Source organism: Halichoerus grypus, chromosome 3 (assembly GCF_964656455.1).
Source record: "Halichoerus grypus chromosome 3, mHalGry1.hap1.1, whole genome shotgun sequence".
Taxonomy (NCBI): Eukaryota; Metazoa; Chordata; class Mammalia; order Carnivora; family Phocidae; genus Halichoerus; species Halichoerus grypus.
Window position 1 is genome coordinate 109667926 of NC_135714.1, and position 14599 is coordinate 109682524.

Here is a 14599-nt window from a genome sequence, read left to right on the forward strand (position 1 = left end):
TCTGACTTATGCTGTTGTCACCACATGACTCCTTCTGGGATTTTCCTCTTCCAATAATGCTTAGGTCCGAAGGCAGACCCACTCTCTCCTTAGTTCTCCAAAGCACACAACATGTCTGTGACCAAACTAGAACAAAATTTTTAAGTCCCCAAAACTTTGGGATAACAAAAGGGAAATAAATACTAAGGTTTACATAAAAACAGATGATCTGGTCTGCAAGATTCAGCTCTCTGCCCTGTTTCTACCTCCTTTGGAGGAAGTCTTCAGTTTCTTCCACCAGCCAGTGGCCTCGGGCCAAATCCCAAAGAGAGATGACTCTTCCCTTTCTACCGATCTCACAATATCTTTTTCCAGCCAGAGACCCTTTTCCTTGGATGACACATATTGGGAATGCCCACCCCTGCAGGGTTTTATTCTATGGGTTCCGTAAGATCAGAGTGTACCTGGACTGGCCCAGCAGCCCCATAAGACCTACAAGAAGAGGCTGGGGGTTGGGCTTGGGCATTGTAGTAAAGTCAGGACCAAACCCCAAAGGCTTTCTTATTATGATGATCTTCACCCTTTTTGTGTTTACAACATACTTGCAAGTGTTAGGATTTTTGTCAGAATACTTGAAGAAATTGAAAAATTAGCAAGTCAACAATAACTATAAAACGATCACTTCTATGATGTAACAGCTCATACTGGGTGCATTTTATCACTTTGCTTCTGTTGAGCAGACCAATGTGTTGACCTGACTTATTCTCCTCAGGCCCCTAAAGGCAGAGTTCTCCCTTGTTCCAGTAAGAACTTTTTTGTTTTGGTTTGATGTTACCACCACCTATGTCCCACTCCCAGCAACTATTTGCCCATTGAACTCTATGGGCCATCTGATGGACATCTTAATGATAGCTTTCATACTCACATGTAGCCAAGATAGATTTTGCACACTGTTCAAGATTTGTTAGGACCCTTATGAAGCTTTCTCTGACATATCAAAGTGCTACAGGACCCTGGTTGACAATCACTGTACTATACTATTAGGATAATTTGAACAAGATCACAATTTTTATACTGCATATTTCTGATTAATCTTGTAATATAAACTTGCTTTTAGCATACATATGAAAGGTATGCAAAAAGATATTTACATTTTGGGGCGCCTGGGTGGCTCAGTCGTTAAGCGTCTGCCTTCGGCTCAGGTCATGATCCCAGGGTCCTGGGATCAAGCCCCGCATCGGGCTCCCTGCTCCGCGGGAGGCCTGCTTCTCCCTCTCCCACTCCCCCTGCTTGTGTTCCCTCTCTCGCTCTCTCTCTCTCTCTGTCAAATAAATAAATAAAATCTTAAAAAAAAAAAAAGATATTTGCATTTAGATTTCCTACATGTACGTGAATTTAGGTGTATGCATATGTTTTATATAACAATATGGCAAGGAAGGCTGGCCAAAATACAAAGAATTATAGATGCCTTTCTCAGTATGGGCCCTTGGGTTTTGTGGTGTTGTGACTACTTCAAAACAAAGGGAAATGTTTTGCTATGAATTTCCTGTTCCTGGAAAACTACATGGTTGAAAAAATCTCTTCTTTCCTCTTGAGAACTATCTGTGTGCCAAAGTAAGAAGAAGCCATTGAAAGGATTACTCAAGCTTCCCCCTACATCTTCTCACCCCCAAAGTCTAATAATTTTTTTAAAAAAATGAACGGAAGAGCACTTGTCACTAAACCTCTTAGCATTTAAAATAACCAGAATGCATTGCATGCAACTGTGTCAAGTTTGGACTCACACCAGCCCTGAAGATACTTTTTCTTTTTTTAGGAAGTAAATTGCATACACATCACCAGGCATATTCAGAAAAGTGGTTTCCTGGGCACCTGGGTGGCTCAGTTGGTTAAGCAACTGCCTTCGGCTCAGGTCATGATCCTGGAGTCCTGGGATCGAGTCCCACATCGGGCTCCCTGCTCAGCGGGGAGCCTGCTTCTCCCTCTGACCCTCCCCCCTCTCATGCTCTCTCTCTCTATCTCATTCTCTCTCTCAAATAAATAAATAAAATCTTTAAAAAAAAAAAAGAAAAGTGGTTTCCTTTTTGCTTTGTCTGAACTACTAGCACATCAGTTTCAACCATGTTAAAAAAAAAATACAAGAACACTTCAGCCTTATTATTTAAAAAAATATATTAAGAATTTTAGATTTTTGATAATCTAGATACAAATACATAATTCTTATAGAATAACTTCAAAATAATCATTTGTTTTCAAACTGATAAATACTTATAAGAATAATTTTGTTTAAAATTAGTAGTTCAGATGGGGCACCTGGGTGGCTCAGTCGTTAAGCATCTGCCTTCGGCTCAGGTCATGATCCCAGGGTCCTGGGATCGAGCCCCGCATTGGGCTCCCTGCTCCGCGGGAAGCCTGCTTCTCCCTCTCCCACTCCCCCTGCTTGTGTTCCCTCTCTCGCTGTGTCTCTGTCAAATAAATAAATAAAGTCTTTAAAAAAAAAATTAGTAGTTCAGAAAATGAAAGATCTCATTAAAATGACTTCATATTCTAGGTTCAGCATCTAATTCTATAAAAAAAACATAGCGTTTATATTTTAACATAACTATGCAACATTCTGAGGTCCATTGATATGTGATGATTTTCATTCACATTAATCTTAACTTTTATCCTTCCTTTAAATATGGGCTGTTTGTTATTGCAATCACAAAAATAAGTAACAAAATAAATGATCCACTCCCCTAATTCTGTGACTAGCTTTTGTATCTCATTTTTCTATCCCTTTTATCCCTTCTTCTAGTGCATCCATATGATCGAGGTTCGAATATGCATCATTTTCCCAATAAGTCAGAAAGAAATCCCCTAGAAATAGAGGTAATGGAACAGAGCCACTTTTATGACAAAGATCCCAAGGAAGCACCTTTTGCACTAACTGGGTTATATCAGACATCTTCTAAAGTATATTTCCTGTGGGTATGATTTGGGCTGTGGTATCTGTAAGTCTATAAAAACATGAACCATGAGATTTGTTTTTAATTTGTTTGGAGGCCAGATTTCCTTAGTTCCTTGTCCAATGCTAATTTCCATGCTTCTTCATGGAACCATACCCAAGTTTATGCAGAATAATTTGAGACAACTATGAAGCAGGGTCAGGCTGCCTGCCTTCTGGGTGAAAGTAACTTGATTACTGAATGGCCAAAACTCAGTGAAGTTTATTCTTCTCCTGTCAATACCTGCAAACACGCTTGTAGATCTCCCTTCCCACGCATAGCTTTCTAGCCACTCTCAGGTGTGGTGTTGAGGTCCCCTTAAGTTAAATCTCCCTGCTTCCATATCAGACCTAACCACAGGTTTGGTGTCCCTGAGAGGGAAAGAGTGTGGTCTTTTCTTTTACCTGTTTTCTTTTTCCTCTCATTTTCCTTCTCTGTGTAGAGCCAGGGAAGAGGGATCAGATGTAAATGTATTTTACCTGTCAGTGTTGTTGTAATCTCATCTCTGTACCCTTTGGGTTCTTCAAGAGCCCTTGACTCTGTGACTGACTTACTGTTTGCCCCTTAGCAGTATACACCAAAGAGCTAGGGTCTCCCTGTATCCTGCTCAATCCTGGAACATAACCTACTCTTCAGTAGGTTCTTGGATTACTGTCAGCACCTATCTTCAGAGTAATTTTGTCCTTCATGTATATGCTGTTTTACTTTCAAATCAAGAGTTTTGTTGTTTTATTTTGGCTTTGTTTTTCTACCCTAGGTGCTTATCCTTATTTGATTGGAGTCTACCTGTGTAATTAAAATTTTGTTTCATGCAGGATCAAGATATTGTAAGTCTCCCCAGTGTATCAAGTCTGCTATACTGGGGAAGCAGAGGTTGGACCTTTGAGTATAGGAAGCTTTGCAAATATCCAGATGGGAAGTAAGATGACCATCTCCCCTCATTGTAGGCTCGCCTGTCCCTATGAATGTGTCTCTTGGAGAGATGGTGTCAAAGACCTCTCTATTTCTACATGGTCTTTTCTAATAATCTATATAAAAATTTCTAGTCTTGGGGCACTTGGGTGGCTCAGTCGGTTAAGCGTCCAACTCTTGATTTCAACTCAGGTCATGATCTCAGGGTCGTGAGATCGAGCCCTGCTTAAGATTCTCTCTCTCCCTCTCTCTCTGCCCCTCCACCACTCTGTGCACATGTGTGCACATACACTCGCCCTCTCTCACTCTCTAAAAAAAAAATAATAATAATCTAGTCATATAGAGAGTCTAGAGGGGATGGTAATTGATGGACTGTTTTTTCCATGTTTCATTAAGTCTTTTTAAAAAAGGTTTTGTATAAGTACTTACTACTCACTGTCCTCAGCTTTGGGCCCTTAGCCAAAATTCTGAGACAACAGGAAATGTCCCATCTTGTTCTGTTACTTAGAGCAAGGTTGATCCCTAGGGTTTTTAGGCCATAATTCTTAGTCTCATTCAGGAACTCCAAACATCACTTAAGCCAATAAATCTCAGCCTTCCTAAAGACCTGGACTCTACCATTGATTGAGATGGTTGGTGAAAACTTGGGTTGGTCAAACTATTTATATGTTGACTTGAAGTTTCTTGTGCCTTTTGCAAGGTGTAAGGATTTAGAATATAACCACCACGGCATATTTAGAATCTTTTTTATTTTTATTTTTTATTTTTTTAAAGATTTTATTTATTTATTTGAGAGAGAGAGAGAAAGCAAGAGTGGGAGAAGGGGCAGAGGGAGAGGGAGAAGCAGACTCCCCGCTAAGCAGGGAGCCCGACATGGGGCTTGATCCCAGGACCCTGGGATATGACCTGAGCCAAAGGCAGACACTTAACCGACTGAGCCACCCAGGTGCCCCACATATTTAGAATCTTCAATGTAATTTCTAGAAAAAGAAAATCAGAGCAGTCCATCCTACAGTGTTTCCAACTTGACCTTGGACTTCTCTCAGACAAGACTCTTTCTAGGCTTGATCTTTCTTTCAAGAATTTGGAATTGACACCAAGAAATAGGTAGTCTGTACTTGTAGCTGAAACTTAAGTAATATAAACTCAGGAACTGTGCATGAAGAAACATAAATTATATTCCTTGTCTACTGACTGTTTTCCAGTTCCCAGAGCACTGCACAGCTCTTAGTATCCTAGGGAATTTTCCTTTTAGACAAAAGATAGCTCAAGTTAACGTCTCTTATTTAAAACCAGGACAGCCTTGACTAAGACAGTTAGCCCTCTAGTTTGATCGTATTTCTTAGAGAAATTTATGTGAAATTTGTAAACATGGTTATACATTGGTTTATGTTGTGAAAGGAGGAGAAATAGGAGTAATGGAGAGAGGGTTACTGCATTGGTCAGAGTTCTGAGTTGCAGGCAACAGACTCCACTGGAGTCAGTCTAAACAGAAAAGGATAAATTAAAGCGTATTGGGCAGTTCATAGAATCTCTGAACAGAAGAGCCTCAGAGGTTATGTGACTAAGAACAAATCAGCCAAGTACAACACATCCAGAAGAATTGCTCAATTACATTATGGAATTTTTCTTAGAGGCACCTATGATGTTAGGAACTGACGGCAGAAATGCTTCCACAGCAAACCCAGGAAAAGCCAAAGGCTTCTTCTACCATATTTATTAGAAGAGCCTGTCTCACTGTAGGTTCAGCCACTGCCTCAAATTACCTCCACCTCCAAATTAGCGGTTCCATCTGCACCTGAAAGGAGTACACAGAGGTTTTGGTTAACTGGTGAATCTGCAGGGACCTGGGGGGAAAACAAGGAGGTCGCAAGAGGTGGAGGCCTTAGACCTGGAGCCCTGCGACCAGCAGTGGGTTCCAGCATAACCCCCACGAGACCAACCAAGATTACCCACACCTTGTGGGCACCAGCAGAGGGCACTCAGAGACCAGACCAATAAGAAAATCTAGCGGGAAGACCAGAATTCCCATTCCCGACTTCTGTCTCTCTTGAGAGGCCATCTTGGGAAGGAGGGAGAAAAGAGCCCCCTTGAGGGATTTTGGAGAATCAGCACTGATAGGAGATTGAACTTTGCATTGATTGAATATTTACCTCAGAGTTAAGTTAAATTGAAAGAGATTTTTCTAAAAGCAGACTGAAGTTTAAGTTTTCAGAAATTGTCTCTGTTGCTGAATGGGAATGGGGTCCCCATAGCAAGCTGAGATCCATAATAGAAAATAAGGGAGGGGACGCCTGGGGGGCTCAGTTGCTTAAGCATCTGCCTTCAGCTCAGGTCATGATTCCAGGGTCCCGGGGTTGAGCCCCGCATCGGGCTCCTTGCTCAGTGAGGAGCCTGCTTCTCCCTCGCACTCTGCCTCCTTGTGCTCTCTCTCTGTGTCAAATAAATAAATAAAATCTTTAAAAAAAAAGAAAGAAAGAAAGAAAGAAAAGAAAAGAAGGGAGAACTACATTTTTTGCACATCTGAGTTGTAATGTTTGCATTTCAGCCTCCCTGAATGCAAACTGGGAATATTGTAAGCTCCTTTGGAGCAGCATCTGGTGGTGGTTTGGAAATCACTTGGTAGCATGATGAGAGTCAGGAAAGGACAAAGGTAGTCTTTTCCTGTTTGTTGGAGCTGACATTGACATTGTAAGGATTCCAAGGTTTCAGTGGGCCTAGAGAAGACCAAGAGCCTGCTCAGCAGGTTGAAGGGACTCAGTGCCAAAGCTGAGGGAGCAGATGGTTGAGGTGGAGAGTGGACCCACCTCCATGGGATCCTCAATGCCAGCAGGCCGCAGTAGAGGTGCCCTGTGGCCCCTCATGACCACTCTGTCATGGCATGTCATGAGATCGCCTGCTGCTAGACACTGCCAGGGCCAGAGACCAGCCAGGTGAAGAGACCAACAAAGAACAGACCGCAGGACTTCCCAGAATCCTGTCTGTAGTGATGTCTACTACATGCACCAGCAGGGCCTCTGTCCTAGACACAAGCACATGATTGAGCATTTACCCAAAAGAGATTGACTTTGTTTGAAAGAGACTATTTAAACTCGACATGAATAGATCCTTTTAAAATTGGAAATTTTAATTTTCTTTCTCACAGTTCTTATAGTGAGGAAGAACATGAACTCTGGAGCCAGATGACCCGGGTATGAATCTACTCCATTTGAGAGCTATCTGGCCTTGGGCAAATAACTTAATTCTCTGATATTGGTTGCTCCTTCTAAATGGGGATCCTAATAGCACCACGTCCTAGGATGTGTGAGGTTTAAATGGTTACTATATATCGGGGCGCCTGGGTGGCTCAGTCGGTTAAGTGTCTGCCTTCCGCTCAGGTCATGATCCCAGGGTCCTGGGATCGAGCCCCACATTGGGCTCCTTGCTCAGTGGAGAGCCTGCTTCTCCCTCTCCCTCTGCTGCTTCCCCTGCTTGTGTGCGTGCTCTCTCTCTCTGTCAAATAAATAAATAAAATCTTTAAAAAAAAGGTTACTATTATCAAGTCATTAGATGAGTTCCTGGCACACAAAGCAACCACCAGTAAGGGTTTGCTATGATCATTGCTCTACACAGGATGATGGTTCATGAAGAAGTTAAAATTCGTTAGAGAAACTTTTATTTATTTTATTTTTTATTTTTTAAAGATTTTATTTATTTATCTGACAGATAGAGAGACAGCGAGAGAGGGAACACAAGCAGGGGGAGTGGGAGAGGGAGAAGCAGGCTTCCTGCTGAGCGGGGAGCCCGATGCGGGGCTCGATCCCAGGACCCTGGGATCATGACCTAAGCCAAAGGCAGACGCTTAACAACTGAGCCACCCAGGCGCCCCTCGTTAGAGAAACTTTTAAAAAGTGCTCCATGTTTGCTCTATATCATCTGTGCTGTGTAAATTTTGGACCCTACCACAGACAGATACTTGGCTCCAACAGAGTCACACACACCTAAGAGAGCAGCCCCTAGGGGTAGTATGTCAAAAGTCCTGCTTCCTTCTGGAGGCTAAGCTCAGAAACACAGGCTGCAGAAGTCTGTTATATGCGCCCATACACTCCTCTTTAGAGTGATTTTTTGTCTTTTAGCATTCAGGGCCATTTTCAGCCCAGAGACAACAGACTGCTTCCCTGCCTTGGTCTGACTGCCTGTTTTAGTTGCTATTTTTTTATCTTCCACAACTGGGTGACGTCGCTCTCTGAATTTTTATAGCACTTCAGGATGAGGGAAGCTATTGTTACCAGGAGAATCTTTAAGCGTATTGTTCATTCCTTTGAAGAGAGATTTGTGGTTGTTATTTTAAAATGCTAAACCTTTGGGGCAGTGAGAGTTTTAGGAGAACAAACTCTTCAATGTATAATGAGACTGGATCCGTGCTGTTATAAAGTAAGAGAATCCTAGTGTCAGTTGGTTGTGGTAGAGCCCGGTGTTAACAAAACTCAGGTCAGGCTTTTGTCTCACATGGGCTGAGGCTAACCGTGCTCCCTGCTCCCTGGCAGCAGACCCTCAGGCGGCCACCTGTGGACTCATACAGGTATTTACTCATTGAGGAGCCCGTGAAGACAAGAGGAACCCACTATACACCACCATCTGCTGAGCACTTGTCACATGTCAGCATCACACCAGGCACTCTGCATTGGGTATTGTGTTAGTGTCCTAGGGCTGTGGGAACAAATTACTGTGAACTTGGTGGCTTAAAACAACAGAGGTTCAGGAGTGCCTGGATGGCTCAGTCCGTTGAGCATCTGACTCTTGATATCGGTTCAGGTCTTGATCTCAGGGTTACGGGTTCAAGCCCGTGTTGGCCTCCATGCTGGGTGTGGAGCCTACTTAAAAACAGACAGACAAACAAAAAAAACAGAAGTGTATTCTTTCACAGTTCGGGAGTCTAGGAGTCCAAAATCAAGGTGTTGGCAGGGCCATGCTCCCTCAGTAGGCCCTAGGGGAGAATCCTTCCTTGCCTCTCTGTTCCTTGGGATGTGGTTGCATCACTCTAATCTCTGCCTCTGTGGTCACATTGCCTTCTCCTCTTCTCTGTCTTCTCCTCTTCTGCCCCTTATAAGGACAGTCATTGGATTTTTTCCCCTAAGGTTTTACTTAATTATTTGAGAGAGAGAGAGAGCACAAGCAGGGGGGAAGGGCAGAGGGAGAGGGAGAAGAAGACTCCCCACTGAGCAGGGAGCATGATGTGGGGACTCAATCCTAGGACCCTGGGATCATGACCCAAGCAGAAGGCAGACGCTTAACCAACTGAGCCACACAAGTGCCCCAAGGACAGTCATTGGATTTAGGACCCATCCAGATAATCCAGGAAGACCTCATCTTGGGATCCTTAACTTAATGACATCTGCAAAGCTCTTTTTCCCAAATAAGGTCACATTCACAGTTTCTGAGGATTAGGACATGGATATATCTCTTGGGGGACCACCACTCAATCTATGATAGGTACTTCTGAAATTCTCACAATTATACTCTGAAAACATCATTGTCTCAAAACTTAACTTCAGAAAGTTTTAAGTTGCTTAGTGTTATGCTCCTTATAAGTGACAGAGCTGATTTAAATACAGGATTGTATGGTTTCAAAGCTGTTGTTCTTTCTACTGTATCATGCTAAAAATAACAATAACAGATACAGCTATTATTTATTGAATACTATCAGGTGTACTAGAAATATTGTTTCTAAACAAAAATCAGGACTTTTTATTCACAATTTATAAACGAGGAAACTGAGGCTCAGCTGAATTAAAAAGGCTCCAAGTCATACATATAGTAAATGGTTTGGCTGGAATTTGAAATCAAAGGCAAAGCAAGTCCAATGCCACTAGAGAAATCTTCAAAGCACTGAGGAAACCTACAAATAGTAGGTTAGCAGCATGACTTTTAGTAGATGAAGGCTTGGCTAAGTCTCTTAAAAAGGCATTTAAAATTCCTAAAACATTTAGGATCAGTTTAACCCTATCTGATGCGGTGTGGTTTGGGCATTTTCCACACTGTGAGCAAAACAGAGATTTCAGGCATTTTTTTTTTTTTTTTCCCAGCCCCTTAGCCTGTCTCAGTTGTCAGGTTCTGTCCATGCCTTGACTTCGCCCAGTTAAAGAGGACTGCCTTTGACTTTACAGAAAGCACAGTAACTTCATTTTGAAAAGCACTTTAGTATTTTCAGAGCTCTATCTCATTTAGTTCTTCAAACAGTCCCTGAGGTTGGCAGGGTAAGTACTATTATCTTCATTTTCCAGTCAAGGAGACCAAGTTTCAAAGTGAGTTGTTACCAGCTATTTGCTTCACACAGAGGCAGAAGCAACTTGAGGCTGACTGTTTGACTGGAATTCTAATTCCTTTTTCAGTGCACCAAGCCTATTTTGGATTAGAAAAAAAAAAAAAATCCAAGGGAAAAATAAGGATTAATTTGGCTAGTGTCAGCTTTTGGTTAGTTAAAAAGTAGGAAAAAGGTCTCCTTTCCCTCTTCAGTCTTGAGGGTGAACTCTTGCATTCTGGCACTGGTACTCAAAAGGGATCGGCAATTGAGAATTTTTTCTCTCAGAGGGCTCTTTTGTGACCTTATTTTCCTTGCAAACAAGAGGCCTAAGTGTGCTCCACTATGTCCAGATTGGTGTTTATAGTCCCATTCTCAGATGATAAATGTTACTTCATGATGCTGAACTTGATATTACACAGTTCTGAACCCCTCTTCCAAAGACTGGGGCCGTACATGCCAAAATTTTATGACAAGTCATAGAATTGAAATGAAAAAAAATGTAATATTCAGGTCATACTAACTCAGATAATATACAGGAATATCTTTAAGCCAATGGTTCTCAGGCTTCAAACTTGAGAGAGAGGTGATTTTCTAAATAATGTTGCAGGGTAAAGGGTTTAACCCAAGAGACATAATTGCCCACCAAAACAATTATTCCCTAACTATGGTATGAATGAATGCTCCTCTTTTCTCTTGAATCATTATTTCCAGCACAAAACTTATACACCTCCTTAGATATCATGGCCACTGCTCACTTCTAGGACCTTCAGAAACTCAGCTACCATCTCCTACTTCCTCTCCTACCCAACACTGGCTGAGACTGACCAATCGCTTGTCTTGGCAGTCCCTTGACTCCTCACCTCTCAACTACACACACACACACACACACACACACACACACACACACAGCCAAGTCGACCAGCACTCACCTAGAATTGTTAGCTCTTCCCATAACTCCCAGACTTAGATGAAACCCATTCATTAGGTTGTGGGATCTGGTGACCCTAGGAGTTGGGCATGTCACTTGATTTCTGAGATAATTAATTCTCAATGGGGCCTATTTTGACCAACAAGAAACAGGCAGTGGGAGGTAGCTGAGAAGTAGACTCCCTCTCTTTTGTCCTTCCCAAGGAATACTAGAGGCAAGGTTTTTCCTTGTACCCTATTCCAAGATGTTCATTGCCACCAGGAACAGATCTGCTGAGCTACTCACTTTGCTTCATCATGTCTTATCATAAAGTAGAGGCTAGTTCCGTCAGGCATTTTTCTTTGCATTACTTCATATCCTTCCTTCCCTTCTTTCCTTTTTCGTCAGCCTCACTGGCCTAGGTTTGCAATTCCCAAATAATGTATCAGCACTTTAATCCTTGCTTCAGGCTCCGTTTTCTAGAGAATGAAGGTTATTTCTAATTGGATTGTTACAGAATTTATCCAGTGTGTTGGTGTTCTCACTTCCAGGCACTTCCCTTTCCAATTTAGTCCAACACACCCCTGAAGCACACATTGAATGTGGCATTCTCCTTCAGTGGGATGCCATTGTCTGTAAAATAGAGTTTACATTCTAATCATCTGGCATTAACAGCCCTGTGGATTTGCTCTCAAAGTAATTTTCCAGTTTTATTTTCCATGATCCTTCATTTATACACCCTGTTCTCTGGCCAAACTGAACTACTTGAAACTTTTTTTTTTTATTACCCCATATTTTCTGAGCTCCATGACCTTAATCATGCTGTTCCCTCAATCTGTAATGTCCACACTTACATCTTCTTTCCACATTTTTAAGTTCTATCCATCCACTTCTCTTATGGTACTTCCTACTTTTTACCTTACATTGTAGTATTTTGCTATATTTATTCTCCCCAATTAAACCATAAGTTCCCTGAGGGCATATCTGACTTATTTACCTTTGTTTCTTTGACACATAACATGGTAACTTGCACATAACTGGTGCTTAAGAAAATTTCATGAAATGAATAAACACTCCATACATTATATAAAAGCCTAGGATTATGGCTTAAAACCAAGTAAATTAAAATATTTCTTATCTCAAGCCCTAGATTCTTGGTTTTTCAGGGATATACAAAAGAAAGAAAAGGCCACAGAGATGCTTCTATTTGTAAATCAAAAGGTCAGGAGATATTAATAGTGAGAATGCTGTGGTTTTCTGCCTGTGGCCATCAAACAGAACACGCCATAGCATTTTGCTGACCTTGGACAGTTAGCTAAGACACATTACCAAATGATCTAGCTTCTTAAGAAATAATTAATCTACAAGGTTTCTGAATAATTATTCCTTCTGAAAATGGAAGAAAATTTTGATTAAAAAATTCCAGGCTGAGGGTATCTTTACAGTTCTTTTATATCATTATAAAGTCTAACAGGTTAAAGCCCACAGCAAAAGAATAACTACACAGAAAATGTATAAACTATTTAAATGTACTATTTATAGTGACTCCATATTAATCATTTCTAAGATAAGTGAAATCTTCATAGGAAGATTAGGCAAAAACATTGGCTGAGTATTTCTCTTGCATGAAATGATAAACTATGAAATTCAAATATATTTTGGAATCCAATCATTTATTTATTCATTAATAACAATTAATGAAAATCATAGAAATTCAGTAGCATTAGAAAGGTAAATGAACACACTAATGGGCATTATTATTTTCCAGTATATATTTAAAACTATGGTATTATATGGCTGACATCTGTATGATAGTATTTTAGATTAGGAAAACATTTTATTAAAACAAAGATAAATTTTACTCAATAAATTAGTATGAATGGAAAATTAAGAAGTTCCACATATAAAAAGGTATAATGATGTGGTCATGCATAGTTAAATTTTGTTGGTAGAAATTGACTTTATTAAATCAGTAGAATTGGATAAGTAAGACTTGGTGGGCAAGACACTTGGAAAAGTAATCATGGTGAAGAGAAAGACGTGGTCAAATTTTTGTTTCTTATAACCACTAGAGAGAGAGGGAAGAAATGGTGTTCAGTTGGAACAATAACAGAATATGTAGAGATGGTTGGGTTGGGGATCAAAGAGGATGCAATGAGCCTGTGAACTCACGAATTTGTGGGCAGATCATTGTCTCTGGTTCTCCCATTGACACCATCATGCCCAACGTAAGTAACCCAGGTGTTTGTGGATCCATGTTGCCTTACTACTCCTACCTATAAGTGTCATCCACTTCATGGGAAACAGCACAGCTCATTCTTTTCAGGGCCCTTTAGTGGGTTGATCCCTCTTGGGAATTACTGTGATAGCTTGCTGTCCCAGTGGTTCTCCTTGCCTCTGCTAAAAATGGACATGTCCTCCCAGAGGAGTCAGTCCAGGTTTCTCCCAAAGGAACCAAATGACTTCAGTCTGGGGGCAGGCTCACAAAGGCCCAGTTCTGATTAATCCCCTATAAATAAAAGAGGTATACGTTTTGCTGGCATGATTTCAAGAACTTGTGTTTTATAACTTCCTCTTAAAATGGTAAAAGAAGATACTTCATTCCTTATAGCTATGTATGAAGTTAGTTTCCCAACCACTTTTTTTTCCCCTAGAAATTCAGAGACACCACAGTATTTGAAACAGTTTCAGTGCATCCTTGAAATGCTTTTTTCTGTCTTTTCTGATGGTGACTCTCATAAGTTCTCTGTAGTGTTTACCATACAACCAAATCAATTTACTAAATTAAGTATGCTCTGTGTGACATGTGAGCAAAGAAAAACCTACTCGGGACAGAATGAGTGCAAAATAAGATATGAAAATCCTTTCACCCTAACACAAACAAAAACAAAAATTAGTATCTTGAGTTTCACTTATTGTGGTTCTTTTAAAATTCCAGAATATTTTTTATGCATTAAATAGGGACAGTGCAAGGCTCAAAATTGGATCAAAGACCAAGAATTCTAAAAAGTAAATCCAAATAAAAAGTGTAAGTTATTGATTGAAAAGAACTAAAAAATAGTTGGGCAGCAGCAGTCAGATAATTTTGGTGAATTTCCAGGGTTTCTAACTTTTTGGTTGTGTTTGTCCTATCAATAATAGACCCTTTATAGCAGAAAAACCCCGGTCAGAAAGCACAGCCCACACACAAAACCTTCAGTATAGTAAGTTTTCATTATTCTCAGAAGAGTGAGATTGGCTGAGACCAATTTAAAACTGGTAGTCATAGTATTGAAGAAAGTGCATTCTAAGAATGCTTCATGGAGGGGCGTCTGGGTGGCTAAGTTGGTTAAGTGTCTGACTTCGGCTCAGGTCATGATCTCAGGGTCCTGGGATTGAGCCCTGTGTTGGGCTCAGCATGGAGTCTGCTTTTCCCTCTGCCCCTCCCCCTGCTCATGCTCTTTCTCTCTCAAATAAATAAATAAAATCTTAAAAAAAAAAATGCTTCATGGAGTGACTCTTCTATTATAACCGCAAGATGTTTTTCTTATG